The 18,058-nt window shown below is 43.9% G+C and overlaps 9 non-coding genes across 9 annotated transcripts; 5 read left to right on the top strand and 4 right to left on the bottom strand.

Moving 5' to 3' along the window:
* Positions 1-101: 101 nt before the first annotated feature.
* Positions 102-173, bottom strand: trnam-cau (transfer RNA methionine (anticodon CAU)). The gene has a single exon. It is a non-coding gene; the product is annotated as a tRNA-Met (tRNA).
* Positions 174-1,750: 1,577 nt separating this feature from the next.
* trnal-uag (transfer RNA leucine (anticodon UAG)) lies at positions 1,751-1,832 on the top strand. The gene has a single exon. It is a non-coding gene; the product is annotated as a tRNA-Leu (tRNA).
* A 3,431-nt stretch (positions 1,833-5,263) lies between these two features.
* trnal-uag (transfer RNA leucine (anticodon UAG)) lies at positions 5,264-5,345 on the top strand. The gene has a single exon. It is a non-coding gene; the product is annotated as a tRNA-Leu (tRNA).
* A 1,814-nt stretch (positions 5,346-7,159) lies between these two features.
* On the bottom strand, positions 7,160-7,231 carry trnam-cau (transfer RNA methionine (anticodon CAU)). Its single transcript has one exon. It is a non-coding gene; the product is annotated as a tRNA-Met (tRNA).
* Positions 7,232-9,154: 1,923 nt separating this feature from the next.
* On the top strand, positions 9,155-9,236 carry trnal-aag (transfer RNA leucine (anticodon AAG)). Its single transcript has one exon. It is a non-coding gene; the product is annotated as a tRNA-Leu (tRNA).
* Positions 9,237-11,050: 1,814 nt separating this feature from the next.
* trnam-cau (transfer RNA methionine (anticodon CAU)) lies at positions 11,051-11,122 on the bottom strand. The gene has a single exon. It is a non-coding gene; the product is annotated as a tRNA-Met (tRNA).
* A 1,923-nt stretch (positions 11,123-13,045) lies between these two features.
* Positions 13,046-13,127, top strand: trnal-aag (transfer RNA leucine (anticodon AAG)). Its single transcript has one exon. It is a non-coding gene; the product is annotated as a tRNA-Leu (tRNA).
* A 1,149-nt stretch (positions 13,128-14,276) lies between these two features.
* Positions 14,277-14,348, bottom strand: trnam-cau (transfer RNA methionine (anticodon CAU)). Its single transcript has one exon. It is a non-coding gene; the product is annotated as a tRNA-Met (tRNA).
* Positions 14,349-15,925: 1,577 nt separating this feature from the next.
* On the top strand, positions 15,926-16,007 carry trnal-uag (transfer RNA leucine (anticodon UAG)). The gene has a single exon. It is a non-coding gene; the product is annotated as a tRNA-Leu (tRNA).
* Positions 16,008-18,058: the final 2,051 nt, after the last annotated feature.

The following is an 18,058-nucleotide window of genomic DNA, read 5'->3' on the forward strand; positions in this document are numbered from 1 at the left end:
GCACAGCCAACGTGTGGAAAATATTATCCCCACAGCACTTCTTCTCAAAAGTATGACTTAAGAGAATGTCCAAAGCTTTGCAAACTTCACTAAGGTCCAAATAGCAGAGGATGGTTTCGATCCATCGACCTCTGGGTTATGGGCCCAGCACGCTTCCGCTGCGCCACTCTGCTGCATAACACAGGTTACTGATGATGTCCTCCAATTGGCAAACAAGCATTCGGTTCCAGGCTTCATTAGTTTATGATCAAAGCTCAGTCGGGCAGCACTAACCTGGATGCTATCATATGCTATGGTTTAAAAAACAACTAGTCCCTGATCTAACAATTAAGTCAAGTCAAGTTTATTTATATAGCCCTAAATCACAAGCAGTCTCAAAGGGCTTCACACATACAAAACAAATTGACAATTATTCTCAAAGCATCCCCTGATCTTAAGCTCCCATTTTAAAGTTGAGTCTAATATAATATATAATGGGTTAAAATATAAAAATTGTATAAATATATTATGTTTTTAAGATTGAGTTCACTGTAAAATGTTTCTGAAGAGATTTTTGAAGGATCAAGCCATTGTGAGTCTCAAATACGGATTGAGGGGGGCCCCGGTGATCCGCGTCCAGGCGAGGGAAAACCAAATCCAATTTTGTTTCTTATCATTAGGAGTTTTTGTGAGCCGTGCTTTATCTGGCCCCTCACCTAGGACCCATTTGCCATGGGTGACCCTACTAGACACTTCTGTGCTCGACACGGATTGTCCATACTGAACACCATGAGGTGAGAAGTCTATCTGTACGGGCAACGACCGACACTTAAGTTCAACAAAGATTGAAAAAAAGTGTTGTTCTTGATCCTTGGTGTTTATATGACTATGGCTTCTGCATTTTAAATTGAAGTTGAGGATTCTAGGTAGGTAGAATGGCCGAGCGGTTTAAAGCACTGAATTAAGCCTTCAGTCTCTCATGAGGAGACATATTCCATGTGAAACCTAATTGATGTGGAGTGGTGGTGATTTCATGGGGAAAGTTCAGCTGTGCAGCGGAGACACCAGCCCTCATGTTTGAGTCCCTTGCCTGGAACTGGAACAGAAGGGCTGGTGTCTCTGCTTCTCTCCCCTTTCCTCACAAACCTAACAGGGAGCTGTTTGGCTGCAGACTGGTTGTTGGAACTATTTTCTGCTGGTCTTGAGAACTTCGGCAAGCTTCGTCAGGACTGGCGTCGTCTATAGCGTGCCTGTGTCAGTGCTCTTTTGCAGCCTGACAGTAGGTGCTGTAGGCTTGCGTTAGGTGCGCTGCACAAGGGACAGCTCCCTTCCTGCCTTCTCCTGCTTGTAGTCCAAGGTTATGGACTGGATCGGCAGTTGCAGCGCGGTTGCCCCGAACAAGCCCGTGTCAGAGAAGCCTTTCGGTAAACCGAGGCATTTCCGAATGTAGGAGTTGGCTTAGTATGTCCAGCCTGTTCGTTGTTGAGGATGGAATGTTTCTTCTTTGTTACATTATCAACAAGGCGGTTTAGGACAGCACTAATTTGGGTGCTGTGTGGGGAAACTAGCTATGTGTCTTCCGATTTCAAAGTTTTAATCTTCTGATTGTCACTCATATTGTTTCGCATCTGTTGTGTACAGGCTTCATTACATAATGAACAAAGCTCCGTCGGCCAGCACTAACCTGGATGCTGGTGAAGAAACCAACTAGGTATCCTCCAATTTCACGTCTTAATAGAATGATCAATAAATGTAGAAACTGCAGAAGGTCGGTAGTGTGGCCGAGCGGTCTAAGGCGCTGGATTTAGGCTCCAGTCTCTCCTAAGGCGTGGGTTCAAATCCCACCACTGCCACTTATGCATCAATTCAGGTGTTTTCTTCTTGCCCAACTCCTGTCAGTGCAGCTGTGTAAAGTATCAGGACTCAGAAGTGGTAGCCTCTGCTATCCTCTACGCTGTGGTCTGTTGGGCTCCGAGCAGCACAGAGGGATAGGAAGAGGCTCAAGAAACTGGTTAAGAGGGCCAGCTCTGTGGTAGGCTGCCCTTTTGACACTGTTGAGGAGGTGGGCGAGAGGAGGGTGCTAGCCAGGCTAACATCCATCAGGAACAACCCCTCTCACCCACTGCATCTGACCTTGGAGAACTTGAGCAGCCCCTTCAGTCAGAGACTCAGACTCCCCCCGTGTAAGAAGGAACGCTACCGCAGCTCCTTCATCCCCACCGCAATTAGGCTGTACAATGACAACCTCTAAACACATCCTTCTGTGAAATACTTTTCCCCGTAACGTGCAATTCTTAACCCCAATGTGCAATTTAAGCCCAATGTGCAATATCCTCTGCCACACAATGCATGGATCTATTTCACTTCGATAACCCGTGCACTATTTCTTTTTGTTATTAGCATTACTAAACTTCATACTCTTCATACACTTTACGACACTTTACCACTATTTTATCTTCTTTTTGTAAATATTCATAGCTTATATTTTTAGTTTTACTACAATTGCTGTTATTTTTCCATATTTTTCTTTTTATATTGTATTCTATTTTTTATGCCGGAGGACTACGGTCCAGAAGTCTCTTTTTGCACCTTTATCCCCTAACTTGTACCTTCCTGTAAATCGAGCTGTTGTTACATGCAGTTTCTCACACGTGAGATTAATAAAGTTCCTCTTATCTTATTTTAAGAGATTGTTAGAAAAATGTATATATATGTTATCATGCGTTTTCTAATCAATGCCTTACCGCAATATTACTGCAATATATGCTTGCTGTTTGGCCTTGCTGTTTTTATGATGTACCACAGAAGGACAGTTCCTTTCTAACAAAGACCACTTTGTTAGACAACATGCCTCATTGCTGTCCTGCACCCCAGATGAACCTCCAAGTGACCATTAAAGTCAGGGTTTCGCAACTATCTTGATCGTAGGATTAGGTTGGAATGTATATAACCAGTAATAAATAACTTAGCTTGTTGCATCCTACACAATGTCGTAAAACTTCCCTTGCTATGTTTTAACTAGAGGTCAAAGGTTTTTTCTTCTGTATCCAGTCCACTCAAACTCTTCCCAGATGTTCTTATCAGTATGTAAACACCTAGTGATTTTTGCTTACGAGACAAAGCCCACATGCTTTCCTCCTCCCCTTTTAGTGGCTTATGTCTCACACTGTGGGTAGGGCAAATCCAAATAAAAAGAGCGGGAGTGCCTACAGATATTCAGTGTGTGTAGAGATTGTATTAAGCTATCTGTACTGCACTCCTCGCGAGAAAAGACTTAATATACTGTCTCACTTGTGGTTTGTTTGCTGTTGCTCTTCTTAATAGTTATTCAGTCAGCAAAATAAACCTGACACAGATGTAGAAACTGCAGAAGGTCTTTTAAATGATTTTTTAATTTGGAAAAAAAACTCCGCGATATAGTGAACCCGCGATAAACGAAATGCGAAGTAGCGAGGGATCACTGTAATAGGTAAGGACATTGTGTATTTGGACTGAGAATGGTGAAAGAAGTCACATACATGCCTCGCAATCTGTATGCATTGAGGATGGATCAACCTCCACGCAGCACAGCCAACGTGTGGAAAATATTATCCCCACAGCACTTCTTCTCAAAAGTATGACTTAAGAGAATGTCCGAAGCTTTGCAAACTTCACTAAGGTCAAAATAGCAGAGAATGGTTTTGATCCATCGACCTCTGGGTTATGGGCCCAGCACGCTTCCGCTGCGCCACTCTGCTGCATAACACTGGTTACTCATGATGTCCTCCAATTGGCAAACAAGCATTCGGTTCCAGGCTTCATTAGTTTATGATCAAAGCTCAGTCGGGCAGCACTAACGTGGATGCGATCATATGCTATGGTTTAAAAAACAACTAGTCCCTGATCTAACAATTAAGCAGTCTCAAAGGGCTTCACACATACAAAACAAATTGACAATTATTCTCAAAAGCATCCCCTGATCTTAAGCTCCCATTTTAAAGATGAGTCTAATATATTATATAATGGATTAAAATATAAAAATATTAAACATGTATAAATATATTATGTTTTTAAGATTGAGTTCACTGTAAAATGTTTCTGAAGAGATTTTTGAAGGATCAAGCCATTGTGAGTCTCAAATACGGATTGAGGGGGGCCCCGGTGATCCGCGTCCAGGCGAGGGAAAACCAAATCCAATTTTGTTTCTTATCATTAGGGGTTTTTGTGAGCCGTGCTTTATCTGGCCTCTCACCTAGGACCCTTTTGCCATGGGTGACCCTACTAGACACTTCTGTGCTCGACACGGATTGTCCATAATGAACACCATGAGGTGAGAAGTCTATCTGTACAGGCAACGACCGACACTTAAGTTCAACAAAGATTGAAAAAAAGTGTTGTTCCTGATCCTTGGTGTTTATATGACTATGGCTTCTGCATTTTAAATTGAAGTTGAGGATTCTAGGTAGGTAGTGTGGCCGAGCGGTAAAGCACTGAATTAAGCCTTCAGTCTCTCATGAGGAGACATATTCCATGTGAAACCTAATTGACGTGGAGTGGTGGTGATTTCATGGGGAAAGTTCAGCTGTGCAGCGGAGACACCAGCCCTCATGTTCCAGTCCCTTGCCTGAAACTGGAACAGGAGGGCTGGTGTCTCCGCTTCTCTCCCCTTTCCTCACAAACCTAACAGGGAGCTGTTTGGCTGCAGACTGGTTGTTGGAACTCTTTTCTGCTGGTCTCGAGAACTTCGGCCAGCTTCGTCAGGACTGGCGCCGTCTATAGCGTGCCTGTGTCAGTGCTCTTTTGCAGCCTGACAGTAGGTGCTGTAGGCTTGCATTTGGTGCGCTGCAAGAGGGACAGCTCCCTTCCTGCCTTCTCCTGCTTGTAGTCCAAGGTTATGGACTGGATCGGCAGTTGCAGCGCGGTTGCCCCGAACAAGCCCGTGTCAGAGAAGCCTTTCGGTAAACCGAGGCATTTCCGAATGTAGGAGTTGGCTTAGTATGTCCAGCCTGTTCGTTGTTGAGGATGGAATGTTTCTTCTTTGTTACATTATCAACAAGGCGGTTTAGGACAGCACTAATTTGGGTGCTGTGTGGGGAAACTAGCTATGTGTCTTCCGATTTCAAAGTTTTAATCTTCTGATTGTCACTCATATTGTTTCGCATCTGTTGTGTACAGGCTTCATTACATAATGAACAAAGCTCCGTCGGCCAGCACTAACCTGGATGCTGGTGAAGAAACCAACTAGGTATCCTCCAATTTCACGTCTTAATAGAATGATCAATAAATGTAGAAACTGCAGAAGGTCGGTAGTGTGGCCGAGCGGTCTAAGGCGCTGGATTTAGGCTCCAGTCTCTCCTGAGGCGTGGGTTCAAATCCCACCACTGCCACTTATGCATCAATTCAGGTGTTTTCTTCTTGCCCAACTCCTGTCAGTGCAGCTGTGTAAAGTATCAGGACTCAGAAGTGGTAGCCTCTGCTATCCTCTACGCTGTGGTCTGTTGGGCTCCGAGCAGCACAGAGAGGGATAGGAAGAGGCTCAAGAAACTGGTTAAGAGGGCCAGCTCTGTGGTAGGCTGCCCTCTTGACACTGTTGAGGAGGTGGGCGAGAGGAGGGTGCTAGCCAGGCTAACATCCATCAGGAACAACCCCTCTCACCCACTGCATCTGACCTTGGAGAACTTGAGCAGCCCCTTCAGTCAGAGACTCAGACTCCCCCCGTGTAAGAAGGAACGCTACCGCAGCTCCTTCATCCCCACCGCAATTAGGCTGTACAATGACAACCTCTAAACACATCCTTCTGTGCAATACTTTTCCCCGTAACGTGCAATTCTTAACCCCAATGTGCAATCTAAGCCCAATGTGCAATATCCTCTGCCACACAATGCATGGATCTATTTCACTTCGATAACCCGTGCACTATTTCTTTTTGTTATTAGCATTACTAAACTTCATACTCTTCATACACTTTACGACACTTTACCACTATTTTATCTTCTTTTTGTAAATATTCATAGCTTATATTTCTAGTTTTACTACAATTGCTGTTATTTTTCCATATTTTTCTTTTTATATTGTATTCTATTTTTTATGCCGGAGGACTACGGTCCAGAAGTCTCTTTTTGCACCTTTATCCCCTAACTTGTACCTTCCTGTAAATCGAGCTGTTGTTACATGCAGTTTCTCACACGTGAGATTAATAAAGTTCCTCTTATCTTATTTTAACAGATTGTTAGAAAAATTTATATATATGTTATCATGCGTTTTCTAATCAATGCCTTACCGCAATATTACTGCAATATATGCTTGCTGTTTGGCCTTGCTGTTTTTATGATGTACCACAGAAGGACAGTTCCTTTCTAACAAAGACCACTTTGTTAGACAACATGCCTCATTGCTGTCCTGCACCCCAGATGAACCTCCAAGTGACCATTAAAGTCAGGGTTTCCCAACTATCTTGATCGTAGGATTAGGTTGGAATGTATATAACCAGTAATAAATAACTTAGCTTGTTGCATCCTACACAATGTCGTAAAACTTCCCTTGCTATGTTTTAACTAGAGGTCAAAGGTTTTTTCTTCTGTATCCAGTCCACTCAAACTCTTCCCAGATGTTCTTATCAGTATGTAAACACCTAGTGATTTTTGCTTACGAGACAAAGCCCACATGCTTTCCTCCTCCCCTTTTAGTGGCTTATGTCTCACACTGTGGGTAGGGCAAATCCAAATAAAAAGAGCGGGAGTGCCTACAGATATTCAGTGTGTGTAGAGATTGTATTAAGCTATCTGTACTGCACTCCTCGCGAGAAAAGACTTAATATACTGTCTCACTTGTGGTTTGTTTGCTGTTGCTCTTCTTAATAGTTATTCAGTCAGCGAAATAAACCTGACACAGATGTAGAAACTGCAGAAGGTCTTTTAAATGATTTTTTAATTTGGAAAAAAAACTCCGCGATATAGTGAACCCGCGATAAACGAAATGCGAAGTAGCGAGGGATCACTGTAATAGGTAAGGACATTGTGTATTTGGACTGAGAATGGTGAAAGAAGTCACATACATGCCTCGCAATCTGTATGCATTGAGGATGGATCAACCTCCACGCAGCACAGCCAACGTGTGGAAAATATTATCCCCACAGCACTTCTTCTCAAAAGTATGACTTAAGAGAATGTCCAAAGCTTTGCAAACTTCACTAAGGTCCAAATAGCAGAGGATGGTTTCGATCCATCGACCTCTGGGTTATGGGCCCAGCACGCTTCCGCTGCGCCACTCTGCTGCACAACACTGGTTACTCATGATGTCCTCCAATTGGCAAACAAGCATTCGGTTCCAGGCTTCATTAGTTTATGATCAAAGCTCAGTCGGGCAGCACTAACGTGGATGCGATCATATGCTATGGTTTAAAAAACAACTAGTCCCTGATCTAACAATTAAGCAGTCTCAAAGGGCTTCACACATACAAAACAAATTGACAATTATTCTCAAAAGCATCCCCTGATCTTAAGCTCCCATTTTAAAGATGAGTCTAATATATTATATAATGGATTAAAATATAAAAATATTAAACATGTATAAATATATTATGTTTTTAAGATTGAGTTCACTGTAAAATGTTTCTGAAGAGATTTTTGAAGGATCAAGCCATTGTGAGTCTCAAATACGGATTGAGGGGGGCCCCGGTGATCCGCGTCCAGGCGAGGGAAAACCAAATCCAATTTTGTTTCTTATCATTAGGGGTTTTTGTGAGCCGTGCTTTATCTGGCCTCTCACCTAGGACCCTTTTGCCATGGGTGACCCTACTAGACACTTCTGTGCTCGACACGGATTGTCCATACTGAACACCATGAGGTGAGAAGTCTATCTGTACAGGCAACGACCGACACTTAAGTTCAACAAAGATTGAAAAAAAGTGTTGTTCCTGATCCTTGGTGTTTATATGACTATGGCTTCTGCATTTTAAATTGAAGTTGAGGATTCTAGGTAGGTAGTGTGGCCGAGCGGTTTAAAGCACTGAATTAAGCCTTCAGTCTCTCATGAGGAGACATATTCCATGTGAAACCTAATTGACGTGGAGTGGTGGTGATTTCATGGGGAAAGTTCAGCTGTGCAGTGGAGACACCAGCCCTCATGTTCCAGTCCCTTGCCTGAAACTGGAACAGGAGGGCTGGTGTCTCCGCTTCTCTCCCCTTTCCTCACAAACCTAACAGGGAGCTGTTTGGCTGCAGACTGGTTGTTGGAACTCTTTTCTGCTGGTCTCGAGAACTTCGGCCAGCTTCGTCAGGACTGGCGCCGTCTATAGCGTGCCTGTGTCAGTGCTCTTTTGCAGCCTGACAGTAGGTGCTGTAGGCTTGCGTTTGGTGCGCTGCAAGAGGGACAGCTCCCTTCCTTGTCAAATCACTGGCGGAGCTTTCTGTGGATAAGTTGACCTGATCAGAAAGCTGTCTGGCTTGCGGGATCTTCCACAGGTAAGCCCAGCTGAGAGGACTCCCCTTCCCAAGTGGTCCATCTCCTTTGGCCACCCTGTGACACGGCCTTGATGGTGGACTGCTCCTGCTTTGATCTTGAAACCTCTTCCACAACCAAGCTTTTCGTTCCCTCTTTGTGGCCTTGGACCAGAGTCGTGGAGGCTCTTCCCAGCCAAGCCCCACTCTCCTTTCTTGCACCTTGCCAATTATTTCCTGATGTTGAAGCCTGCCGATAGCACCACAAGTGCAATTCTCACAGTAAGATCTGAGGATTCTTTTAACTCAAGAACGAACCTGACCTTCTCCTGCTTGTAGCTCAAGATTATGGACTGGATCGGCAGTTGCAGCGCGGTTGCCTCGAACAAGCCCGTTTCAGAGAAGCCTTTCGGTAAACCGAGCCGTTTCCGAATGTAGGAGTTGGCTTAGTATGTCCAGCCTGTTCGTTGTTGAGGATGGAATGTTTCTTCTTTGTTACATTATCAACAAGGCGGTGTAGGACAGCACTAATTTGGGTGCTGTGTGGGGAAACTAGCTATGTGTCTTCCGATTTCAAAGTTTTAATCTTCTGATTGTCACTCATATTTTTTCGCATCTGTTGTGTACAGGCTTCATTACATTATGAACAAAGCTCCGTCGGCCAGCACTAACCTGGATGCTGGTGAAGAAACCAACTAGGTATCCTCCAATTTCACGTCTTAATAGAATGATCAACAAATGGAGAAACGCAGAAGGTCGGTAGTGTGGCCGAGCGGTCTAAGGCGCTGGATTAAGGCTCCAGTCTCTCATGAGGCGTGGGTTCAAATCCCACCACTGCCACTTGTGCATCAATTCAGGTGTTTTCTTCTTGCCCAACTCCTGTCAGTGCAGCTGTGTAAAGTATCAGGACTCAGAAGTGGTAGCCTCTGCTATCCTCTACGCTGTGGTCTGTTGTGCTCCGAGCAGCACAGAGAGGGATAGGAAGAGGCTCAACAAACTGGTTAAGAGGGCGAGCTCTGTGGTGGGCTGCCCTCTTGACACTGTTGAGGAGGTGGGCGAGAGGAGGGTGCTAGCCAGGCTAGCATCCATCAGGAACAACCCCTCTCACCCACTGCATCTGACCTTTGAGAACTTGAGCAGCCCCTTCAGTCAGAGACTCAGACTCCCCCCGTGTAAGAAGGAACGCTACCGCAGCTCCTTCATCCCCACCGCAATTAGGCTGTACAATGACAACCTGTAAACACATCCTTCTGTGCAATACTTTTCCACGTAACGTGCAATTCTTAACCCCAATGTGCAATCTAAGCCCAATGTGCAATATCCTCTGCCACACAATGCATGGATCTATTTCACTTCGATAACCCGTGCACTATTTCTTTTTGTTATTAGCATTACTAAACTTCATACTCTTCATACACTTTACGACACTTTACCACTATTTTATCTTCTTTTTGTAAATATTCATAGCTTATATTTCTAGTTTTACTACAATTGCTGTTATTTTTCCATATTTTTCTTTTTATATTGTATTCTATTTTTTATGCCGGAGGACTACGGTCCAGAAGTCTCTTTTTGCACCTTTATCCCCTAACTTGTACCTTCCTGTAAATCGAGCTGTTGTTACATGCAGTTTCTCACACGTGAGATTAATAAAGTTCCTCTTATCTTATTTTAACAGATTGTTAGAAAAATGTATATATATGTTATCATGCGTTTTCTAATCAATGCCTTACCGCAATATTACTGCAATATATGCTTGCTGTTTGGCCTTGCTGTTTTTATGATGTACCACAGAAGGACAGTTCCTTTCTAACAAAGACCACTTTGTTAGACAACATGCCTCATTGCTGTCCTGCACCCCAGATGAACCTCCAAGTGACCATTAAAGTCAGGGTTTCCCAACTATCTTGATCGTAGGATTAGGTTGGAATGTATATAACCAGTAATAAATAACTTAGCTTGTTGCATCCTACACAATGTCGTAAAACTTCCCTTGCTATGTTTTAACTAGAGGTCAAAGGGTTTTTCTTCTGTATCCAGTCCACTCAAACTCTTCCCAGATGTTCTTATCAGTATGTAAACACCTAGTGATTTTTGCTTACAAGACAAAGCCCACATGCTTTCCTCCTCCCCTTTTAGTGGCTTATGTCTCACACTGTGGGTAGGGCAAATCCAAATAAAAAGAGCGGGAGTGCCTACAGATATTCAGTGTGTGTAGAGATTGTATTAAGCTATCTGTACTGCACTCCTCGCGAGAAAAGACTTAATATACTGTCTCACTTGTGGTTTGTTTGCTGTTGCTCTTCTTAATAGTTATTCAGTCAGCGAAATAAACCTGACACAGATGTAGAAACTGCAGAAGGTCTTTTAAATGATTTTTTAATTTGGAAAAAAAACTCCGCGATATAGTGAACCCGCGATAAACGAAATGCGAAGTAGCGAGGGATCACTGTAATAGGTAAGGACATTGTGTATTTGGACTGAGAATGGTGAAAGAAGTCACATACATGCCTCGCAATCTGTATGCATTGAGGATGGATCAACCTCCACGCAGCACAGCCAACGTGTGGAAAATATTATCCCCACAGCACTTCTTCTCAAAAGTATGACTTAAGAGAATGTCCAAAGCTTTGCAAACTTCACTAAGGTCCAAATAGCAGAGGATGGTTTCGATCCATCGACCTCTGGGTTATGGGCCCAGCACGCTTCCGCTGCGCCACTCTGCTGCATAACACTGGTTACTCATGATGTCCTCCAATTGGCAAACAAGCATTCGGTTCCAGGCTTCATTAGTTTATGATCAAAGCTCAGTCGGGCAGCACTAACGTGGATGCGATCATATGCTATGGTTTAAAAAACAACTAGTCCCTGATCTAACAATTAAGCAGTCTCAAAGGGCTTCACACATACAAAACAAATTGACAATTATTCTCAAAAGCATCCCCTGATCTTAAGCTCCCATTTTAAAGATGAGTCTAATATATTATATAATGGATTAAAATATAAAAATATTAAACATGTATAAATATATTATGTTTTTAAGATTGAGTTGACTGTAAAATGTTTCTGAAGAGATTTTTGAAGGATCAAGCCATTGTGAGTCTCAAATACGGATTGAGGGGGGCCCCGGTGATCCGCGTCCAGGCGAGGGAAAACCAAATCCAATTTTGTTTCTTATCATTAGGGTTTTTTGTGAGCCGTGCTTTATCTGGCCTCTCACCTAGGACCCTTTTGCCATGGGTGACCCTACTAGACACTTCTGTGCTCGACACGGATTGTCCATACTGAACACCATGAGGTGAGAAGTCTATCTGTACAGGCAACGACCGACACTTAAGTTCAACAAAGATTGAAAAAAAGTGTTGTTCCTGATCCTTGGTGTTTATATGACTATGGCTTCTGCATTTTAAATTGAAGTTGAGGATTCTAGGTAGGTAGTGTGGCCGAGCGGTTTAAAGCACTGAATTAAGCCTTCAGTCTCTCATGAGGAGACATATTCCATGTGAAACCTAATTGACGTGGAGTGGTGGTGATTTCATGGGGAAAGTTCAGCTGTGCAGTGGAGACACCAGCCCTCATGTTCCAGTCCCTTGCCTGAAACTGGAACAGGAGGGCTGGTGTCTCCGCTTCTCTCCCCTTTCCTCACAAACCTAACAGGGAGCTGTTTGGCTGCAGACTGGTTGTTGGAACTCTTTTCTGCTGGATTCGAGAACTTCGGCCAGCTTCGTCAGGACTGGCGCCGTCTATAGCGTGCCTGTGTCAGTGCTCTTTTGCAGCCTGACAGTAGGTGCTGTAGGCTTGCGTTTGGTGCGCTGCAAGAGGGACAGCTCCCTTCCTTGTCAAATCACTGGCGGAGCTTTCTGTGGATAAGTTGACCTGATCAGAAAGCTGTCTGGCTTGCGGGATCTTCCACAGGTAAGCCCAGCTGAGAGGACTCCCCTTCCCAAGTGGTCCATTTCCTTTGGCCACCCTGTGACACGGCCTTGATGGTGGACTGCTCCTGCTTTGATCTTGAAACCTCTTCCACAACCAAGCTTTTCGTTCCCTCTTTGTGGCCTTGGACCAGAGTCGTGGAGGCTCTTCCCAGCCAAGCCCCACTCTCCTTTCTTGCACCTTGCCAATTATTTCCTGATGTTGAAGCCTGCCGATAGCACCACAAGTGCAATTCTCACAGTACGATCTGAGGATTCTTTTAACTCAAGAACGAACCTGACCTTCTCCTGCTTGTAGCTCAAGATTATGGACTGGATCGGCAGTTGCAGCGCGGTTGCCTCGAACAAGCCCGTTTCAGAGAAGCCTTTCGGTAAACCGAGCCGTTTCCGAATGTAGGAGTTGGCTTAGTATGTCCAGCCTGTTCGTTGTTGAGGATGGAATGTTTCTTCTTTGTTACATTATCAACAAGGCGGTGTAGGACAGCACTAATTTGGGTGCTGTGTGGGGAAACTAGCTATGTGTCTTCCGATTTCAAAGTTTTAATCTTCTGATTGTCACTCATATTTTTTCGCATCTGTTGTGTACAGGCTTCATTACATTATGAACAAAGCTCCGTCGGCCAGCACTAACCTGGATGCTGGTGAAGAAACCAACTAGGTATTCTCCAATTTCACGTCTTAATAGAATGATCAACAAATGGAGAAACGCAGAAGGTCGGTAGTGTGGCCGAGCGGTCTAAGGCGCTGGATTAAGGCTCCAGTCTCTCATGAGGCGTGGGTTCAAATCCCACCACTGCCACTTGTGCATCAATTCAGGTGTTTTCTTCTTGCCCAACTCCTGTCAGTGCAGCTGTGTAAAGTATCCGGACTCAGAAGTGGTAGCCTCTGCTATCCTCTACGCTGTGGTCTGTTGTGCTCCGAGCAGCACAGAGAGGGATAGGAAGAGGCTCAACAAACTGGTTAAGAGGGCGAGCTCTGTGGTGGGCTGCCCTCTTGACACTGTTGAGGAGGTGGGCGAGAGGAGGGTGCTAGCCAGGCTAGCATCCATCAGGAACAACCCCTCTCACCCACTGCATCTGACCTTTGAGAACTTGAGCAGCCCCTTCAGTCAGAGACTCAGACTCCCCCCGTGTAAGAAGGAACGCTACCGCAGCTCCTTCATCCCCACCGCAATTAGGCTGTACAATGACAACCTGTAAACACATCCTTCTGTGCAATACTTTTCCACGTAACGTGCAATTCGTAACCCCAATGTGCAATTTAAGCCCGATGTGCAATATCCTCTGCCACACAATGCATGGATCTATTTCACTTCGATAACCCGCGCACTATTTCTTTTTGTTATTAGCATTACTAAACTTCATACTCTTCATACACTTTACGACACTTTACCACTATTTTATCTTCTTTTTGCAAATATTCATAGCTTATATTTTTAGTTTTACTACAATTGCTGTTATTTTTCCATATTTTTCTTTTTATATTGTATTCTATTTCTTATGAAAGGAGGACTACGGTCCAGAAGTCTCTTTTTGCACCTTTATCCCCCAACTTGTACCTTCCTGTGAATCGAGCTGTTGTTACATGCAGTTTCTCACACGTGATATTAATAAAGTTCCTCTTATCTTATCTTAACAGATGTAGAAACTGCAGAAGGTCTTTTAAATGATTTTTTAATTTGGAAGAAAAACTCCGCGATATAGTGAACCCGCGATAAACGAAATGCTAAGTAGCGAGGGATCAATGTAATAGGTAAGGACATTGTGTATTTGGACTGAGAATGGTGAAAGAAGTCACATACATGCCTCGCAATCTGTATGCATTGAGGATGGATCAACCTCCACGCAGCACAGCCAACGTGTGGAAAATATTATCCCCACAGCACTTCTTCTCAAAAGTATGACTTAAGAGAATGTCCAAAGCTTTGCAAACTTCACTAAGGTCCAAATAGCAGAGGATGGTTTCGATCCATCGACCTCTGGGTTATGGGCCCAGCACGCTTCCGCTGCGCCACTCTGCTGCATAACACAGGTTACTCATGATGTCCTCCAATTGGCAAACAAGCATTCGGTTCCAGGCTTCATTAGTTTATGATCAAAGCTCAGTCGGGCAGCACTAACCTGGATGCTATCATATGCTATGGTTTAAAAAACAACTAATCCCTGATCTAACAATTAAGTCAAGTCAAGTTTATTTATATAGCCCTAAATCACAAGCAGTCTCAAAGGGCTTCACACATACAAAACAAATTGACAATTATTCTCAAAGCATCCCCTGACCTTAAGCTCCCATTTTAAAGTTGAGTCTAATATAATATATAATGGGTTAAAATATAAAAATTGTATAAATATATTATGTTTTTAAGATTGAGTTCACTGTAAAATGTTTCTGAAGAGATTTTTGAAGGATCAAGCCATTGTGAGTCTCAAATACGGATTGAGGGGGGCCCCGGTGATCCGCGTCCAGGCGAGGGAAAACCAAATCCAATTTTGTTTCTTATCATTAGGAGTTTTTGTGAGCCGTGCTTTATCTGGCCCCTCACCTAGGACCCATTTGCCATGGGTGACCCTACTAGACACTTCTGTGCTCGACACGGATTGTCCATACTGAACACCATGAGGTGAGAAGTCTATCTGTACGGGCAACGACCGACACTTAAGTTCAACAAAGATTGAAAAAAAGTGTTGTTCTTGATCCTTGGTGTTTATATGACTATGGCTTCTGCATTTTAAATTGAAGTTGAGGATTCTAGGTAGGTAGTGTGGCCGAGCGGTTTAAAGCACTGAATTAAGCCTTCAGTCTCTCATGAGGAGACATATTCCATGTGAAACCTAATTGATGTGGAGTGGTGGTGATTTCATGGGGAAAGTTCAGCTGTGCAGCGGAGACACCAGCCCTCATGTTCCAGTCCCTTGCCTGGAACTGGAACAGGAGGGCTGGTGTCTCTGCTTCTCTCCCCTTTCCTCACAAACCTAACAGGGAGCTGTTTGGCTGCAGACTGGTTGTTGGAACTCTTTTCTGCTGGTCTTGAGAACTTCGGCAAGCTTCGTCAGGACTGGCGTCGTCTATAGCGTGCCTGTGTCAGTGCTCTTTTGCAGCCTGACAGTAGGTGCTGTAGGCTTGCGTTAGGTGCGCTGCACAAGGGACAGCTCCCTTCCTGCCTTCTCCTGCTTGTAGTCCAAGGTTATGGACTGGATCGGCAGTTGCAGCGCGGTTGCCCCGAACAAGCCCGTGTCAGAGAAGCCTTTCGGTAAACCGAGGCATTTCCGAATGTAGGAGTTGGCTTAGTATGTCCAGCCTGTTCGTTGTTGAGGATGGAATGTTTCTTCTTTGTTACATTATCAACAAGGCGGTTTAGGACAGCACTAATTTGGGTGCTGTGTGGGGAAACTAGCTATGTGTCTTCCGATTTCAAAGTTTTAATCTTCTGATTGTCACTCATATTGTTTCGCATCTGTTGTGTACAGGCTTCATTACATAATGAACAAAGCTCCGTCGGCCAGCACTAACCTGGATGCTGGTGAAGAAACCAACTAGGTATCCTCCAATTTCACGTCTTAATAGAATGATCAATAAATGTAGAAACTGCAGAAGGTCGGTAGTGTGGCTGAGCGGTCTAAGGCGCTGGATTTAGGCTCCAGTCTCTCCTGAGGCGTGGGTTCAAATCCCACCACTGCCACTTATGCATCAATTCAGGTGTTTTCTTCTTGCCCAACTCCTGTCAGTGCAGCTGTGTAAAGTATCAGGACTCAGAAGTGGTAGCCTCTGCTATCCTCTACGCTGTGGTCTGTTGGGCTCCGAGCAGCACAGAGAGGGATAGGAAGAGGCTCAAGAAACTGGTTAAGAGGGCCAGCTCTGTGGTAGGCTGCCCTCTTGACACTGTTGAGGAGGTGGGCGAGAGGAGGGTGCTAGCCAGGCTAACATCCATCAGGAACAACCCCTCTCACGCACTGCATCTGACCTTGGAGAACTTGAGCAGCCCGTTCAGTCAGAGACTCAGACTCCCCCCGTGTAAGAAGGAACGCTACCGCAGCTCCTTCATCCCCACCGCAATTAGGCTGTACAATGACAACCTGTAAACACATCCTTCTGTGCAATACTTTTCCCCGTAACGTGCAATTCTTAACCCCAATGTGCAATTTAAGCCCAATGTTGCAATATCCTCTGCCACACAATGCATGGATCTATTTCACTTCGATAACCCGTGCACTATTTCTTTTTGTTATTAGCATTACTAAACTTCATACTCTTCATACACTTTACGACACTTTACCACTATTTTATCTTCTTTTTGTAAATATTCATAGCTTATATTTTTAGTTTTACTACAATTGCTGTTATTTTTCTATATTTTTCTTTTTATATTGTATTCTATTTTTTATGCCGGAGGACTACGGTCCAGAAGTCTCTTTTTGCACCTTTATCCCCTAACTTGTACCTTCCTGTAAATCGAGCTGTTGTTACATGCAGTTTCTCACACGTGAGATTAATAAAGTTCCTCTTATCTTATTTTAACAGATTGTTAGAAAAATGTATATATATGTTATCATGCGTTTTCTAATCAATGCCTTACCGCAATATTACTGCAATATATGCTTGCTGTTTGGCCTTGCTGTTTTTATGATGTACCACAGAAGGACAGTTCCTTTCTAACAAAGACCACTTTGTTAGACAACATGCCTCATTGCTGTCCTGCACCCCAGATGAACCTCCAAGTGACCATTAAAGTCAGGGTTTCCCAACTATCTTGATCGTAGGATTAGGTTGGAATGTATATAACCAGTAATAAATAACTTAGCTTGTTGCATCCTACACAATGTCGTAAAACTTCCCTTGCTATGTTTTAACTAGAGGTCAAAGGTTTTTTCTTCTGTATCCAGTCCACTCAAACTCTTCCCAGATGTTCTTATCAGTATGTAAACACCTAGTGATTTTTGCTTACGAGACAAAGCCCACATGCTTTCCTCCTCCCCTTTTAGTGGCTTATGTCTCACACTGTGGGTAGGGCAAATCCAAATAAAAAGAGCGGGAGTGCCTACAGATATTCAGTGTGTGTAGAGATTGTATTAAGCTATCTGTACTGCACTCCTCGCGAGAAAAGACTTAATATACTGTCTCACTTGTGGTTTGTTTGCTGTTGCTCTTCTTAATAGTTATTCAGTCAGCGAAATAAACCTGACACAGATGTAGAAACTGCAGAAGGTCTTTTAAATGATTTTTTAATTTGGAAAAAAAACTCCGCGATATAGGGAACCCGCGATAAACGAAATGCGAAGTAGCGAGGGATCACTGTAATAGGTAAGGACATTGTGTATTTGGACTGAGAATGGTGAAAGAAGTCACATACATGCCTCGCAATCTGTATGCATTGAGGATGGATCAACCTCCACGCAGCACAGCCAACGTGTGGAAAATATGATCCCCACAGCACTTCTTCTCAAAAGTATGACTTAAGAGAATGTTTGCAAATTCACTAAGGTCCAAATGGCAGAGGATGGTTTCGATCCATCGACCTCTGGGTTATGGGCCCAGCACGCTTCCGCTGCGCCACTCTGCTGCATAACACAATTTACTCATGATGTCCTCCAATCGGCAAACAAGCATTCGGTTCCAGGCTTCATTAGTTTATGATCAAAGCTCAGTCGGGCAGCACTAACCTCGATGCTATCATATGCTATGGTTTAAAAAACAACTAGTCCCTGATCTAACAATTAAGTCAAGTCAAGTTTA

Source organism: Syngnathus typhle, linkage group LG4, assembly GCF_033458585.1.
Source record: "Syngnathus typhle isolate RoL2023-S1 ecotype Sweden linkage group LG4, RoL_Styp_1.0, whole genome shotgun sequence".
Classification (NCBI taxonomy): domain Eukaryota; kingdom Metazoa; phylum Chordata; class Actinopteri; order Syngnathiformes; family Syngnathidae; genus Syngnathus; species Syngnathus typhle.